General features: G+C 35.7%; 1 long non-coding RNA gene across 3 annotated transcripts; it reads left to right on the top strand.

Moving 5' to 3' along the window:
- Positions 1-5757: 5757 nt before the first annotated feature.
- Positions 5758-7931, top strand: LOC145011571 (uncharacterized). Of its 3 annotated transcripts, XR_013664161.1 has the most exons (7): positions 5760-6047; positions 6132-6225; positions 6318-6593; positions 6673-6743; positions 6863-6926; positions 7081-7122; positions 7633-7931. It is a non-coding gene; the product is annotated as an uncharacterized LOC145011571 (long non-coding RNA). The 3 variants fall into 3 exon arrangements; XR_013664162.1 differs by having other exon boundaries at positions 5758-6225; positions 6859-6926; XR_013664160.1 differs by having other exon boundaries at positions 5763-6225.
- Positions 7932-17085: the final 9154 nt, after the last annotated feature.

The raw sequence follows: 17085 nt of genomic DNA, 5'->3' as shown, positions 1-17085 counted from the left end.
GGTAAAATAGTCTTTTACCCATAAGAGGGTGTTATGAGAGGATTTATTCTAGTCTTGAGAGTTATATTCATGAGAGTATTTGCCTTACGTGTTAGGCGGTGGCGAGTTCGAGATTCAAGTGTGGGGATATCTGCTTTCTGCTTGCTAGGTGAGTCTTCTCACTATACTTTACCTTGAGTAGGTAACCAGAGTTATGTGATCAGAGTATTTGTATGCTATATGTACGTGATGTGTTGTACTGCATTATTTCTATGTGATTTATGTTGTGCATGTTTATAGAGTTGGAACCGGAAGGTTCCCAGAGTTAGAACCTGAGGGTTCACAGAGTTTGGGTGCACGGACCCATAGAGTTATAGCCTCGAGTGGCTAATATGTGTTATGTGTGGTATTTTGGGGAACTCACTAAGCTTCGTGCTTACAGTGTTTTGTGTGATGTTTTTCAGGTTTCTTTCAGTATCACGGGACGGCACCGGCTTGATTGTACACACCGGAGAAAGAGTCATATTTTGGAGGATCCTGGTTTTCTATGCAAGTGAAAATGGAGTCATGTTTTGTAAATCGACTATGAATGAGATTTTAAACAAGTGTTTCTAAGAATAAAATGATTATTTTAAATGAAAAATTTGTCTTGAAATTTACGGTGTTACACACATCGACCGGAGGGTCGTACTATAGCCTCGAGTGACGTATGTGTTGTATGTGGTATTTTGGGGAACTCACTAAGCATTTATGCTTACAGTTGTTGTGTTATGTGTTTCAGGTTCTAGTGATGATCGCGGGATGGCGCCGGCATGATCCGTACACACTTGGGGAGTTTATGTTTGAGATCTTGGGGAAATGTTTTGTGATGATAACATTTGATACATTATGTTTTGACATTATTTTATGAGTAAATGTATGTTTTCAAAATGAAAAATTGTTTTGAAAATTTACGTTGTTACAGTGGGGGTGTCAACCCCGTATTGATCTATGATCAATTATCTCGTTCTCCCTCCATGAGACTCTAGTTATAACTATAGGACTTACGGTGTACGCTAGGTAGGTATGGTGAATGAGTGTCTCACAAGAGTCTTAACATAATTTACGCGAATTTATCGAATAATGCATAAGACGTTCTTAGTGTAAATTTATGACTGCAATTTTTATGACACGTGTTTCCCAGCTTTATGACATACAGCTTAACACTTGCATTAGTAGCTTTATGATTGACAGGTTATGACACGGAGACATTTCTGTCATAAAATTCTGTTTTTGCACACCGGTTTGATTAAATTATTTATAACGATAATTATAAATAACTACTAATGGCTTGTCAATTTACAATATGTATTGTAAAAGTAACAAAATACTCTAGGTTTTAAGACCTTTGAAATAGTACGACCTCTGTTTTAAGACCTTTGAAATAGTACAACCTTTTACGATTATTTTACTAATGAAAAACTATATTTTAGTAAAATATTCACATTTTATGGTGGTTTTTAATACAAAACAATATATATTTTTGGTTGCGTCTAGAATATGTTACAATCTCCATATGATCACATAAAGTCCTTGAAATTCGTAGTATTTCAATGTTCTCACAAGTCATAGAATTATATATATATATATATATATATATATATATATATATATATATATATATATATATATATCACTACTAGAAAACATCCCTTTAATGACGCGCAAACAATGACACGTGCTGATAGAGGACACGCATTGTTGCGCGCCCAAAAAAATAATATCAGTTTTGCAAAATTTGAAGGATAGAAGACACGCTTTTTTGCGTGCCCTAAAATTAATGTCCAAAGAAAAAAAAAATACAAACACGGAAGGCGCTTATCTTAACTGTGTGTCATCTACAAGTGTCACTTTATAATTTTTTATTGGAACACGCGTTTGTAAAGGGGGGAAATGAAATCCTCTCTAATTCTAAAATTTTGAACTACCCGCTTCTGCATTCTATTCTCTGTATCTCCCTTCTTTCTCTTTGTAAACCCTAAGCCATCGCCACCACCATTGAACCCTAAAAACTCAATCCATACTTCACGCCTTCTGTGATTCTCTCCTCTTCGACTCTCTAATCAACGACTTCAGTCTGAAAACATCTATCGACCTCCCTGCTTCGATTAGAACCCAAAAAATTAGAAAACGCCACATTGTCGAGCGTGTTGGCGACGGTGCTCTGGTGTACCTTGTCACCGTTTTATATTTTTTCTGACCGTTTAATTTTAGCAAACCCACCGGAACCCTACGTCTTTCCTTTTATGCTTTCACATCTTTCCTTCCGTAATCACATGTATTTAATTCACTATTTGGGCATTTTGGTAAGAGCGTAACGATTTTCACTATGCCCATGGCAAGTCTCGCAAATTCCGCCATGGAAGCAGCCTCTCGCTGGTTAGCTTCTAACGATTGCAGTACAAGATTCACCGCCGGTCGTCATTCCTTTCCGAGCATTGTTAGGGTTAAGCGACGGAACAATGTAACTCATGCTGCCGGAACTGAACCGAAGCCCAAGGCAGCCAATCCTTTAACGTACAGAATCGTCGATGAATCTTCAATCAACACACTTCCACCGTACATTAATATTTTCTCTTGCTTTCAATTTTTACATGTAAGTTATTAGTTATCTGTTCTATCTGTGAAGAAATATTCATGTTTCAAATTTGAATTGTTATTGTCTGCAGAGAATGGAGACCGTTTCACAAGAGATTAAAAGAGTTAGGGCTCAGATAGAAGAGAATGAGCAATTGGCGATCTGAGCACTCTTCCCTATCTTTACATAAATACATTCTTTATTACATTCTCTCACATGATTTCCTTCTTCAAACCCAAAACTTTCAGCTAATCGATCTACTTTTCTCATTCCTGGAGCCAACCCGTTCCCATAGTGCTTTGTTGGCTGGTTACTTTAGCAAGGTATGTTCTTTAAAGTTAGGTGCTTTTTTCATTAAATATATGTATTATCATTTACTAGGTGTGAGATCCATGTATTACATGAGTTTATTTAAAAAAAATATATATAAAATTTTAACAATTTGAAAAGTTTGAATTTATAAGAAAAATGAGATTTTTTTTTTAAATTATTAAAATTAATGAGACTTTAATGTATTGGATACATTACATATATAAACCATTTTCTAATAAATACCTTACATATATATTACCTTATATATTAAATGTGAAATATTAATTTAATAAAATGAAAAATACAATAAAATTACAAGTGGAAAATAGAAAATTTAAAATGTTTAGAAAATATCATGTGTCCAAATGAAAAAGAAGAGGACATGTAACAAATAAAATCTTTATTTATTAGAGTAGATTGTAAGATCAACTGGAGAAAGGGCATTTTGGGTAACTATTATATATGCTCTGTTGTGTTATAGGTTGTGATATGCCTCATGCAGCGGAAGACAGTTCCAGAGGTTGTCTAAAACTCAAGATGTTGATTTCTTTTTCTTTTCTTGAGCTTGTCTAAAACTGCCATATTTATATTTTACCTTTTTTCGATATGCTTTGGGGCTCATCGAGTGTTACCCGGGTCGGTGGTAGCCAACATAGTCAGATGAATCTGTGATGTAGATGAAAGGAACATCAACAAATAAAGGTGCACCAGCATCAATGCGGAGTGAAAGGTAACCACATCAGGAACAAAAGCTCTCAATGCAATGAATATAGGTAACATGTTTTTTCCTTATAGCTTCTCTTCCAGCCATAATCATCGGCAAATTTAACCCCCTTAGATGCCGCTTTCTATGTCAAAATTAATACAAATGAGAGTAATTATATGATTATAATCATAATCGACTATAATAAAGTTGGGATAGTGTTTAAGCTTTGTTGTTTGAAATTGAATAACTAGATAACGATTGATGAATCTAGGATACAGAAATTTGGTTAATATCAACTATCTTAGTTCTTAACAGATGGAATTAGTATTGGAAAGATGAAATTTTATTGAGTTGAGGTCTAATTTCTCTCTTTGGAGGTAGATCCATTATGAACCATCTACATGGTTTTTCACTACAGTTTAGTGATGAGTTTAATAGGGATGAGCAAAAGGATCGAACCGGCCCCGACCCGGGAACCGGCTTCGGCCAAAATCAAGAACCGAACCGGCCCGACGGTTCTACCAGTTCCGGTCTCGGGTCCGGTAATTTGTCGGTTTTTCGATTTTGGAACCGACTACCTCCTATTTTTGCCAAACACATTTAGAGATGATTTTTCTATGATTGTGATTACTTTTATGATCTAATAATAAATAAATGATCAACTTACCTTGTTTCTACGTGGGTGCAATTCTAAATTATATAATTATAATCTAGTAATCTACCCCCAAAACAACCTTATATTAAGTTATAGTTTGTTGGATTGTATTTGTAGTTGTAGACTTTAGGCAACAAGACCTCAAAAGCCACTCAACATATAGAGAGACTTAATCAAATGTGACATGAAAATTGTTTTTTTCTTCTTTTTTACGACGAGATACATGACTGTTTGATATATATATATATATATATATATATATATATATATATATATATATATATATATATATATATATATATATATATATATATATATATATAGGTTCAGGTTTATTTGAGATCATTCTAATTTTGTGAGACCGTGAGACCACATCTAAAAATAATTTTAAAATGCAAAATAAATGGAAAAATCCAAAAATTCTTTTTTGAAATATTATTTTCGGAACATGAATTAAATAAAAAAAAATATAAAAAAATATAAAAAAAAAAAGAAAATAAATTCTGTTTTTTTTTTTTTTGAAAAATACGTGAAATATTCTAAATAGAATATTACACTGACATATTCTAAAAAATAATTTTAAAATGCAAAATAAATGGAAAAATCCAAAAATTCTTTTTTTAAATATTATTTTCCGAACTTGAATTAACTAAAAAAAATATAAAAAAAATTCTATTTTTTTTGAAAAATACGTGAAATATTCTAAATAGAATATTACACTGTACATATTCTAAAAATAATTTTAAAATGCAAAATAAATGGAAAAATCAAAAAATTCTTTTTTTAAATATTATTTTCGGAACATGAATTAACTAAAAAAAAAAATAAATAAATAAACAAAAAAAATAAAAAAATGCGTCTCACGGTCTCACAAAATATAGGTGGTCTCAAATGAACATAACCCTATATATATATATATATATATATATATATATATATATATATATATATATATATATATATATATATATATATATAAAATACTTTTTGTTTATCAAAAATACGTGACAATTTGAATAGCATAGTTTTTTATAGTAAGTATTTAGACAGTAATGACTATTTGTTTGTTTTTGAGGATACAGATGAATCACTACTTGGGTTTTTGTTTTATCGATCGTGGTTTTTTTCTTTTTGTTACGTCCAACTCCAAAGTGTAAGTTCTAGTAGTCTAATAGAAGTTCAATTGTTCAAGCGACAAAGGCATGACCGCATGGGGTTTTTTGTTTCTTAGTCGATTCTTTTGCTCATCCCTAAGTTTAATGTGAATCTATTGATGTTGGTTAAACATTTGCTTTAATGATAAAAACATATATTTTAAAAAACTCCCCCTTTCAGGATGGTCAATTGTCCAAGGGAAATAAAAACCAAGACATTTATACTATCTTTTTTTATATTTACTTTCCTGATAATATTTTTCAGAATTAGGTTGATGTTGAGCCCCTTTTCTTAGAATTTCACAAAAATAGTGTGAAGCTTTATAAGAGGTCGTTTTCATAAAAAAAAAAACAGTTGTTGTGATTTCTTATGAGTTAGTTATGGCCAAGACTTTTGGTTGTAGAAGAGGACAATTATGGATTCTGGATTCTGGTAATCTAATCTACTTTTCTAAATCATTATGACTAAGCAAACAGGTGAAACACATACCTTGGGAGAGGAGAATGTGGAAGAAAGGTAGCCTTGATCCTCCACAAAGATTTGCAGATTCTTCATCTTCATCAGGAAATCAATTTCTTCATCTTCAAACTCCAATCGGATAGAAAATACAATCATCAATTCCAGTTTGTTTGTTCTGTAACAATCATCAATTGTATTGTGGTCTAAGTCTAGTAAGTTACTTATAATTTTTTATTTTTATTTTCCAGCATTAGAGGGTAAAGGAAGAATAGTTTAATTCACTACAAGTGGCATTAGGAGCGTTTACCCCTCACAATGATTATTACACGCAAATTGCAAAAGGTTTATACTGAATTTATTAAACACAATCAGCTAACCAAACTTGCCCTTATTTATATTATCCCTTAATTCGTTATGTTTTCTATTTCATTCAGTAGGCTGCTATTTTGGTTACTGCTGTGCAAATGGTGACTCAATTAAGAAGCGAAAAGACTCGAATTTAGATCTCCAGGAGAAAATTACCTTTCTGACCCTTGTGCTTTACACTTCATATCAAAACTACCTTCATAGTTGGAAAAAGCATCAGATGTGTTATGCAGATAAAGATTGTAAGATATCATGATTCTTGATGGTGGTGGTACTTTTGTCTTCAGTTTTGACTTTTGAGTGTAATTGTTTTCCTTTTCAGCAAAAGAGAGGACCCAGATGAGGTATTTGTTTCTGATCATTAGAATATGTGTTTCTTTTTTGCATGAATCAAAGTTTTTTTTTTTTTTTTTTTTTTTTCAGGTTTTAATTAATATTTGGTGATGGGACATATCTAACCTTAAAGGAGGTTTTTGAGAGCTTGGATTTACCAGGTACCTTCACTATTCATTTCAACTGGTTTCTAGTGATGATAGTTGTTTTTTGTGTATCTGTAGAGCAATTGTATATTCTTGTGTGGATGCTTTTTAATGATCATAAGTATTCAAGGCAGGTATGGCCTGGACCTGAATGTTGATCTATTGGATGTACATGCAGACAAGAGCACATTCCATCATGTATGACACTTACGCTTGAAACTTTTACCTTTTGATAGAGTTATGCATGGCTTAATCCCCCTAAGCTTTTTGACTTAATGTACAAATGACAACTTAATAGAGAAATTCAGCTAATTCTGTGATAATTTCATAATATTTCTCTCATTCATTTTAGGGAATTCGTGCAAGATTAGTTTCCAAAGATTTTGCGCCCAAGGTACCCTTTTGTGTTCTTTAAGTATTAACACTCCTTGTGAAATATGACTTTAAAATTTTCAATAATTAATTTTCTTTTTTCTTGGATTTGACAGTGGGATATTCCAAATTTGGATATTCCTATTTCTAAGCCTGAACTAAACTTGCCCATAACCTTGAGAGAGCCTTTTCATGTGAACTTTCTAGGTTTATCATAGGAATGCCTGAATGACAGTTATGCCCTTCCTACCATAAAAAGCCATTTGCCAAAATGACACTGCTGATCATTTGCCAAGAAGTATTTATATGCCCAAGTTGTAAAAAGAATACCATTAGTTCTTGCAGAAATTAAGAACGCCGTCAAGGTGAGACTAAATTGTAAAAAAAAGACAAAAATAGCCCAAACAGTTAAACTTTTGACTCATTTCCATTTTATGTTTATTTTTTTGTCCAGAGTATACATAATAATGGTGGCTGTAAATTTTAGGTTCTCAAAACTGATTGGTTTCTTGTTGTGCTTAAATCTTAACAGCTATCATGGAAACCTTCAACAACAGTTTTGGATCGACACCTTCTAGCAGAAGATATCATGTACGTGTTCATATGCTGCTATTGTGGATTCGGGAACATCCTTGCTTACTGGTCCAGTTGTATGTTTCTCACATGAAGCTTTTGTTAGAACTATTAATCTTAGGGATTTCAAGTTTTTCATATTTCTTGTATCTACTTAGTTTGTAAATTTGTTACAACTTCTATTGATTTGTTTTATCTTTTCATGGAACGATTATTTGTATGACATTAAAGTTTATGCAATGGATTGTATTATTTGTATATGATGTTTTATTTTTTATTATGAGAGATTAAATGAAAATTTAATTTCAAAATTAGGAAATCTATAAATAATTTTTTTTTAAACATTTAAAATTACGATACGCAAAATAGTGTGTCATCTTCATTTATGACATGGCCTTTGTTGACAGAGGCTTTAATGATACGCAATGCGAGTCGTATATGCGCGTCGTAAGGTTACGACATGCAAATACGTGTCGTCTTCCTTTATGATAGGGCCTTCCTTGATACGCATTGTGTGTCGTAAATGAGCATCGTCTATAGACGACGCGCAAAAGCGTGTCGTCTCTCGTTATGACAGGGTCTTCCTTGACACGCATTTGCGCGTCATCTGATCGTTTTACGACACTCATTGCACGTCGTAAAAGGTTGTTTTTCTAGTAGTGTATATGTCTAAAAATCTAACCACTTAGTGTTTAACTTTCATGTTTTCACCGTTTTGAGTGTAACTTCCATATTTTCACTATTTTTCAAGCTTTTATAACCAAAAATGCTTTAACATTTTCTTTTACCTTATTTTTTATTTTTAACACACATTAAAAGAAGCCATTTTCACTTAGAATCTTATTTCATTTTCAACATGACACCAAAATATGTGAAACTACACAAAGATAACTTTGTTCCAACAACTTGAGACTTTGTACAAATCTCGATTTTAAGGAGTATTAGTATGAGGTCACAACATTTCAACACACATAGACATATAAAACATACAAATGCATGCAAATATTCAAGGATTTAAACAAGACTTGACTTGTATCCCCCCCCCTAAGGATGGAAAACTTAAAAAAGGTGGGGTATGAAGCTCACCTTGAGGATTTTTTTTTTCAAGATGTAGAGGGAGAAGAGAAGAAACTTTCGAGCCTAGCTTGTGTCTTGGAGAGATTCTCGAAAATGCGGTTGTTCTAATGAGTTAAACACACAAAAAAAAGTGTGTAAATGGAATGTTCTAAGCATAAACATGAAGCAAAAACTCTTGAGTTAAACATGGACTTGCCAAGTTTGTGATCCTTGAAGAAGACTTATTTGGAGAACACACACACCCACGAATTTTTAGAGAAAGGAGATGAGAGACATGTTGAATGTTTGAGAGGAAAATGAGTTGGAAGTGAAGTTTGAATGAGGGTGGAGAGAAGGATCGGCCGAGAGGTAGAAAGGAGAGGGGATAAGGAGCGTTGACTTCTTCCTTGTTGATAAGACTAGCCTTGTTGCATGGGGGATAAATCCTTGGGTACATGTTGTGTAAATATGAGGTGTCAACTCTATTACCCAAGCTTATTTCTCTCTTTTTTTTAATAAGCCAACCGGCCCAAGGGACTTTCAACCCAAGGTTGGCCCAAAAATATTTGTGGGTTTGATTTGGCTTGGTCCAATGAAGATTTTTGGCCCATTGAGGCTTAATAGGGGTTTTTGGTTCAAAGAGCCCAAAAAATTAGTTCTCGGCCCATTAGGGCCCAAAGAGGGGTTTTCGGCCCAACAAGACCAAAAAAAGAGGTTATCGGCCCAATAAGGAAGTCTTGGTCCAATAAGGGTTTTGGGTCGAAAATTCTTAGGCTAAGGCCCAAAATTGATTGGACTTGGTTTATTGGATCGAGTTTTAGGCTTATACAAGTTTGTTTTGGATCGAATCACAATATATGAAAGTATGAACTTGAATAGCATCGTAGTTTGAATTTCACTAAATAGGTTATTATAAGCTTAAATGGAGGAATTGTCTTGTATAAGGATCAAAATCTAACCCTAACTAGCTAGTTGTGACACCCCAAATGTACCTTTCCACCTTATTACTCTCCGGGGTGACCATCACGGGACACAGAAGAGCCAGGTCACTAAATCTGGCAGTGTAAGCAGCGATATCGGAGTCCTTTATCTTCAAACTCCAGAGCTCCTGGTCTAGTTTTTTCATCTCGCCCCTCGGACAGTATTCTACTAGCATTAGCTCCTTTAAGTCATCCCAACTCATGGAAATATCTATTAGGAGAGTCAATGACTTGACTTGGCTGTTCCACCAAGTGAGGGCTCTGTCTGTGAAAGTTCATGCTGCAAATTTCACTTTGCTAGATTCGGGGCATGCATAGATTTTGAATATTGATTTGGTCTTCTCAAACCAACATGTTAATACAATAACACCTTCGTTCCCATCAAAGGATTTGGGTTTAGTGTTCGTGAAGTCCTTATATGAGCACTCACTTGGGTGTCCATGACTATCCCCATGGTTGGAAGGGTTGGCACCACTACCCGCCCGCTAGTGCCACTTGCATTGATCTACGACATGGCGGTAGCCACGACGACTGTTACTAATGCTTTGAAGACAACAGGGTCATACTGAGGAGGTGACGGCGGTGGTGTATTTTTTGGAGGGTTGTTTTTCTTCCTGTTGGACTTCTTTGGAGGCATCTTTCTCTATAATGATTTAAGAGAAAATGATGATAAGTCCTCTATAATGGTCATGAGTCAGGTGATAATGAAGAAGATATATCTTATCTCGACTGCTACAGTGTTCTATTAAGCGATTTAAAGTGGAAGTCTACTAATATAAGTAAACAATCACCAACTTCCTTTATAGCAAGACTTGTAAAGAATTTTGTATAGCGTGATTCACATTGGGTCCCTCTATAATCACCTAGTGTATACAAATTATGCATAATTATCGAGGCCTAATTGTTCTCGTTCTAGTGTTGTAGGATCATAAAATACTCCTATAGTATTTTAATTTCATGTTTGGTTCTAAAGTTTCTCTTGTATGGATTGTTGGTAAGTTTTAGACTTGTTGCAACACCACGATCACTCCTAAACTATGACAACCGTCAAATTTCGATCAAGTCAAAGTCAACAACAATACGTTTAAGTACTGTATGTTTGTAATGAATTTGGTACGCTTACTAAAGTAACCTTCCTTCTAAAAAGTAGCTAAAATAATTTCTCTCTCATACAAATCAAACCAAAGACATTCATATGTGACCTTAGGAGCATTACTTGTAAGTTGTGATGACCTTGTCCATACATCGGGGTTAATTTAAAACCAAAATACTAAAGTCTTGAAACAGATAATTCCATCCTGACTCCGATTCCATGTCTAGTATTAGGGGTTGAGTGGGGTCACCCACTCGACGATTGCACGATGTCAATTTACATACGACAAATCATATACCGCTCGATCGTAAGGAGACCTGTCAGGAATCATGATATCAAGTATCATTATTGGCTATCGAAAACACACCCACTACCAGTGCTAGACACTGTGGTAGGAATCATCTACAATAATCATAACATCAAACAAAACGGAACACACAGAAAAGAAATACAGGACACTCTATCACTCTATTGATCTCTTCCTTTGAATACAACTTATCTCATGTTATCTAAAAAGATAGTATTGTCGTATTCCAATTTTGATTGATATTGCCCTCGTCTTCCTGATTAAACGACTACAAAAGGGCCTTTCGCCTAACCCCTGAATATCGAAACTATCGTCTCACATAAACATCCAGCATGGACCTTTGGGTCATCTCTCGCTGTGGAACTCCAAAACACGCACTAGAGGAGTGTCATAGTTCCCGAAGCCTTATCACATGTATATACGGGAGACCTTCGGGAATGTCATGCATGTATCAGACAAGATTCAAGCATAGAAGCTTGGGACAGATATGGTACGAGTCCTGCCATGAGCTTCGGGCTAAGGTTACCCAGAAGGACGAGTGAATGTCCTACCATTCAAAAAGGCCTAGTCGCGTAAACCAAACCCACATACTTCCTACCGAGCTACAAGAGCTGTCAGGTCAAACCTGTCGAACTACTCAACAATGAAATTGAAGAACCAAGTTTCTCACCCTGAAAAGCTCTCGTCTTATTCTGAAAAGCTCTCGTCTTATTCTTCAAATCAGAAAGACAAATTGCTCACAATTCCATCGATTTCAGAGGCCCCGACAACATCTCTAATAGAAACCTTTACTATCTACCTCGCCTTGACGAATAGGCCGACCAACCTCAAGAAACACGGTACCCTTCAGGAATTGGACCTAAGATCTGAATATCACCAGTCACGAGTATTGAAGAAGGATATCCGAGAACAATCCTCCAATTTCGATGCAGACGCTGAAAGTTCGTAGTGATAACCCTCGGATAGGACCAAACCACTCGTTGGAGTCATGAACGTAATAAATAGGATATACCCTTCTTGCTAGGATCAGTTCATCATCGTCATTACAAATGACTTACTTATCTACCCTCGTAGTAAGAAGGAAACCAAGGAGAGCAGCTACAACAAACCACGGAAGAAATATGATCAGAGAAGTATTACCCGAAGTTCTCTAGATACGAGTTTTGGAATTGAGGAGTTCAATTCGCAAGACACATCGTTACCAAGGTGGAAATTCATAAGGACCCTTTCAATTGACCAAAACCGTTGAGAAACAGTCAGCACCGAAGGCGTTAGCAGAAATACGCCAAAATTCTGGTTCTCGCTGATCTACCGTCTTAGTTCCTTTGGAACTTCTCGAAAAATACGGACCCCCTCCCAACATTGACCCTAAAGGGAGCAACCCTTGACAGGAAGAGAAGCAAGAGGAAGAAACCTTTAGAACGCCGGTATAACCGACCAAATTCCTCTAGAAACACTCACTCTGGGAAGGCTTAGTACGCTTCGGAAAGCATAGAAAGCCAATATCCCAAATAATTGTGTCTTCCGAAATTCTTGTCAGAATCAGCCAGGTAACTCACTACTTCAATCTACTCCTGCGAGCTTGGTAAAGTACACCCTACCCAACACGTCCCAAAATTTACAGGAAGTATCTATCCGACGAGACTCTTGCAATTCCCCTCGACGAGATCGAGTTCCACAAGAGCCTCACCTTCTTAGAAGAACCATGATGACCATGGATCGAGGTCAAGCGGATGAAACAACGCCACTTCCCATTAGTGAAAGTTCGCTGGAATACTAACCAAGGACCTAGAGTCACATGGGAGCGCGAGAATTAGTCGATTAGGAAGTATCCTCACTTCTCGGCTTGATTATTCATGCCTACTCCTTGCCTAAATTCAAATTTCGGGACGAAATTCCCTCTAACGGGGGGATGATGTGACAACCGTCAAATTTCGATCAAGTCAAAGTCAGCAAGTCAAACCGTTTGACTCAATTTGCCCATGAGTACTAAAATTCACACTATGAAACTTCTACATAACTTCTATTCTGATAAGAAAACATAAATCAAAAAGTACGTGCAACTAGATCTCTTTAACCTAAAAGTTGTAGTACGTGGCGACCCAAACCGATAAAACAATGTTGCATACTCATCGGGAGTGTGTAAGATCCTTAAACTAGGCTTAACAGGGTTTACAAACCATGCATTGCGATGCCGGACACTCATAATTGTCTCACATGGAACCTCTCTCAACCGTTTTCACTCTATCTCTCTATAAGTCAAATCTCTCCCAAATCTCTCTCAAATATCTCTCTGTATGAGAAATCTCTCCAAGAATGTCAAATCTCTCCCAAATCTCTTCAAGTATGTGAAACCTCTCTCAAATATCTCTTTGTATGAGAAATCTCTCCAAGAATGTTAAATCTCTCCAAGTATGTGAAACCTCTCTCAAATATCTCTTTGTATGAGAAATCTCTCCAAGAATGTCAAATCTCTCCCAAATCTCTCCAAGTATGAGAAATCTCTCCCAAATCTCTCTCTGTATGAGAAATCTCTCCAAGAATGTCAAATGTCTCCCAAATCTCTCCAAGTATGAGAAACCTCTCCCCAATATCTCTCTGTATGAGAAATCTCTCCAAGAATGTCAAATCTCTCCCAAATCTCTCCAAGTATGTGAAACCTCTCTCAAATATCTCTTTGTATGAGAAATCTCTCCAAGAATGTCAAATCTCTCCCAAATCTCTCCAAGTATGAGAAATCTTTCCCAAATCTCTCTCAAAAGTTTCCCGTAACTTTTTGGAATCATTCGGGTCATTCCGGCCCTTAACCGGATCAAAAACGGCTTAAAACGGGGCGAAAACGAGAAAAATAGGCCTTAGGAACCGAAACCCCTCTTAAGGAGCCGAAGCTCCTTAAGGCCGAAAGTACCCCAGACGAGGAGCGAGCCTCTGTTGGCTAAGATGCGCGAGGACCGAGCCTCTGTTGGCTGTGGCACGCGAGGACCGAGCCTCTGTTGGCTGTGGCACGCGAGGACCGAGCCTCTGCCTTTGTTCGCTTCTCGCACTCTCTGCTCCTTCTCGCCTTCTATGTTCCCTTCTCTCGCTCTGTCTCTACCCACCTCTCTGTCTCTTCCCCACTCTCGGTTCCTACTCTCCCTCTTCTTCCCTCTTGGTTTCTGCCTCCCTCCTCTCGGTTTCAGCATCAGAAGGCCGAACCTCGGCCAGAATTCGGAAATTTGTCACTTTTAGCCCATTTTTGATATTTTTAACATTTTAAGCCCGTTTTTCGTGATTTTAAAGCGGGATTTTCTCCAGAAATTATATTTTAACATAATAAACTCTAAATATTCATAATTTAAACATATTTTGATGAAAATCATTATCTAAATAATAAAAATCAAATGGGTGAATTATTAAAGGTGGAGTGTTGACTTTGTCTTATCCAATGTCACAAGCAACCACCCCACACCCACTCTTTGACTAACCACACCTCCCCACCTTACCTAGGTCACTTCAATGTCCCTCACACTCAATTTACACTCATTCCCACGTTTTTAGAGCTGGAACAAACATCCTCTCTCCTCATTTCTCTCATTTGCCCTCATTTCACTAAGTATCAAACACCACTTTTTCTCTCAAACTTTTCCCACTCCAATTTCGAGATTCAAGGCTGATTTTCAAGTGTTCTTCCACTCTTAGTAAGTATAATTCATCCTCCTTATGATTATTTCACTTCATTCCACTCAAATCATGAATATCTTACACAAACTCCAGCATATTAGCGTTAGAGCTTCGAATCTTCAAGTGATTCTTCAAGTGTTCTTGGGTTGAACACTTCTCTTCTTATACACTTATCTACTGAAATCACTCAAGGTGAGTTCATACCCCAATATTTTTATATTTTCTCAAGTTTTCAGGGGGGGGGGGGGGGGAATACAAGTTAAAACACTAAGAACTTAACTAAATTTTTCTAACAGCCTTCATCAGAAAAGTTCAACTCCATTCACGGACTGTTTTGGGCATCTTAAACATTTTGTTTTTTCAAAACTGTACAAGTTGAAAATAGCTCAAGTTTTTAGCTTTAAAATGACTACTTGCACACCTCCATACAATTTTTCTACAATTTATGGTGATTTTTACAAAACTGCCTATCATTTCAAACAACAATCCGGACCAGTCTGTGATTTTGGACTTATTCACCCAAGTTGGAGGTCATTAAAAATCGTGATAAAAATTATGAGTAAACTAGACACATTTTGTGAACTCTCAGAATTTACGGATCTAGTTTTCGGCTTCGTATGATTTTTCTATGATTTTTCCAAAACAGGGCAGAATGGCTAAATTTAGCCAACAGCATGTAAATATCATAACACTTTGTAATATGTTGAGCAAATTGTATAATCATAAGTTCTAATTATTGAACGTGTTTCTTTGTTAGTTTATCATCATGAACTGAAACTAAGTCATTCATAATAAATATTATTCATTCATTTTAGAACACGTATATTAAACTATAAAAACGATAGTTTGAAAAATTCATAACATTTTCTCTTAATATTTTCTCTTAATAAGAAAGGTTACTTATACATAACATTTTCTCTTAATAAGAAAGGTTACTTATACATTTTGGTCTTCAGTCATAAGACTACATTACGCAGATTTTAAAGAAAATATCGGATTTTCTGGATACATATTCTAACGCTTTTACAAGGAAAACAATTTACTTTTCCAACGAAATCTCTTATGAACTCACCAACCTTTGTGTTGTCACTTTTCAAAACTACTTGTATTCTCAGGAATTCAGTGAAAACAGGAAATCAACAATGTTTTGAGGATGGGACGATAAATCGTCAAACAGTTCATTTTGTATTATAATGTAATTGATGTGAATCATGTAAACATGTGCTTTGATGTAACGTTTCAATTATATTTGTGTTGGTTGTATTTACTTTGAGCACTATTATAATCATTGTTGTGATACTCTACATGAAGTCCTCCACCCCCGGATGTTTCCGCCATCCTTGGTTTGGGGGTGTGACAGACTGGTATCAGAGCATTGTTTATAGTGAACTCAGTATATCAAACCACATAAGATATACAAACTATAAATGCATTGGGACTAAGTCTCTGATTTAAAGTTTCAAAACAACTATACTTTTAGAAATAAATAGTTTCTTATTAAAGGTATACATGCATACATGCATATTAAGGTCAACACCACTCTAGAATAAAAAAAAAGTAATGATTGTTGAATATCACAGGTAAGCTCGGGGATGTATGGTCAGTCTTGGGAGTGGCATAGCCTGATCAACTATGCTGGTCCGAGGAGTGATTAGCACATGCCCAAGAATAGTTGTGATATGGCAACAAGTCTAAAACTTACCAACACTACCACAATGAGAACATTAGAACTGAGCATGAGTTTAAAATACTATAGGAGTATTTTGTAATATCATAACTTATATGAAAAGTAAATAGATCCTTAATAATAGGTCTATAGTCCCTAAGTGGATACTTTAAGGTTATATATAACCTAGAAATTATAGACTTAGAATTTGTGGTCATTACTTTACTTCCTTTTCCTTGTTTGGATGTGGACCTAGAGTGGGATCACTTATTCAAAGGTCTATCGTATCTTGTTATATGTAATTAGTATGCACTATGTCATTATAGAAGTAACTAATAAGGATCACCCCCTATAAGTAAGTGATAATAGAGTTAGACGCATAGTACTTATCTCCTCCACTTCTATTCTCACAAATACGGCATAGCAAAATCCTACTTACCGGACGACCCTTACTTTTCTAATCCGAACTTGAGGAATGGTGAATGATTATGAGAAGAATCATAAGCGGGACCGGAGGTAATCAATCCTCCATGCATAGCAAGGGTTCCGTGAACCGTTTCGACTATAACGAACCCGTGAACCGTTGGGCAATCGTGATCGAGGGTTGAATGTCGACAACAATGAAAACAACCACCATGTGGAGACCAACG

The sequence above is a fragment of the Lactuca saligna genome, chromosome 8 (assembly GCF_052625555.1).
Source record: "Lactuca saligna cultivar CGN05327 chromosome 8, ASM5262555v1, whole genome shotgun sequence".
In the NCBI taxonomy this organism is placed as follows: Eukaryota; Viridiplantae; Streptophyta; class Magnoliopsida; order Asterales; family Asteraceae; genus Lactuca; species Lactuca saligna.
Note: the sequence above shows the minus strand (reverse complement) of the source record. Positions and strands in the feature narration are given on the sequence as shown.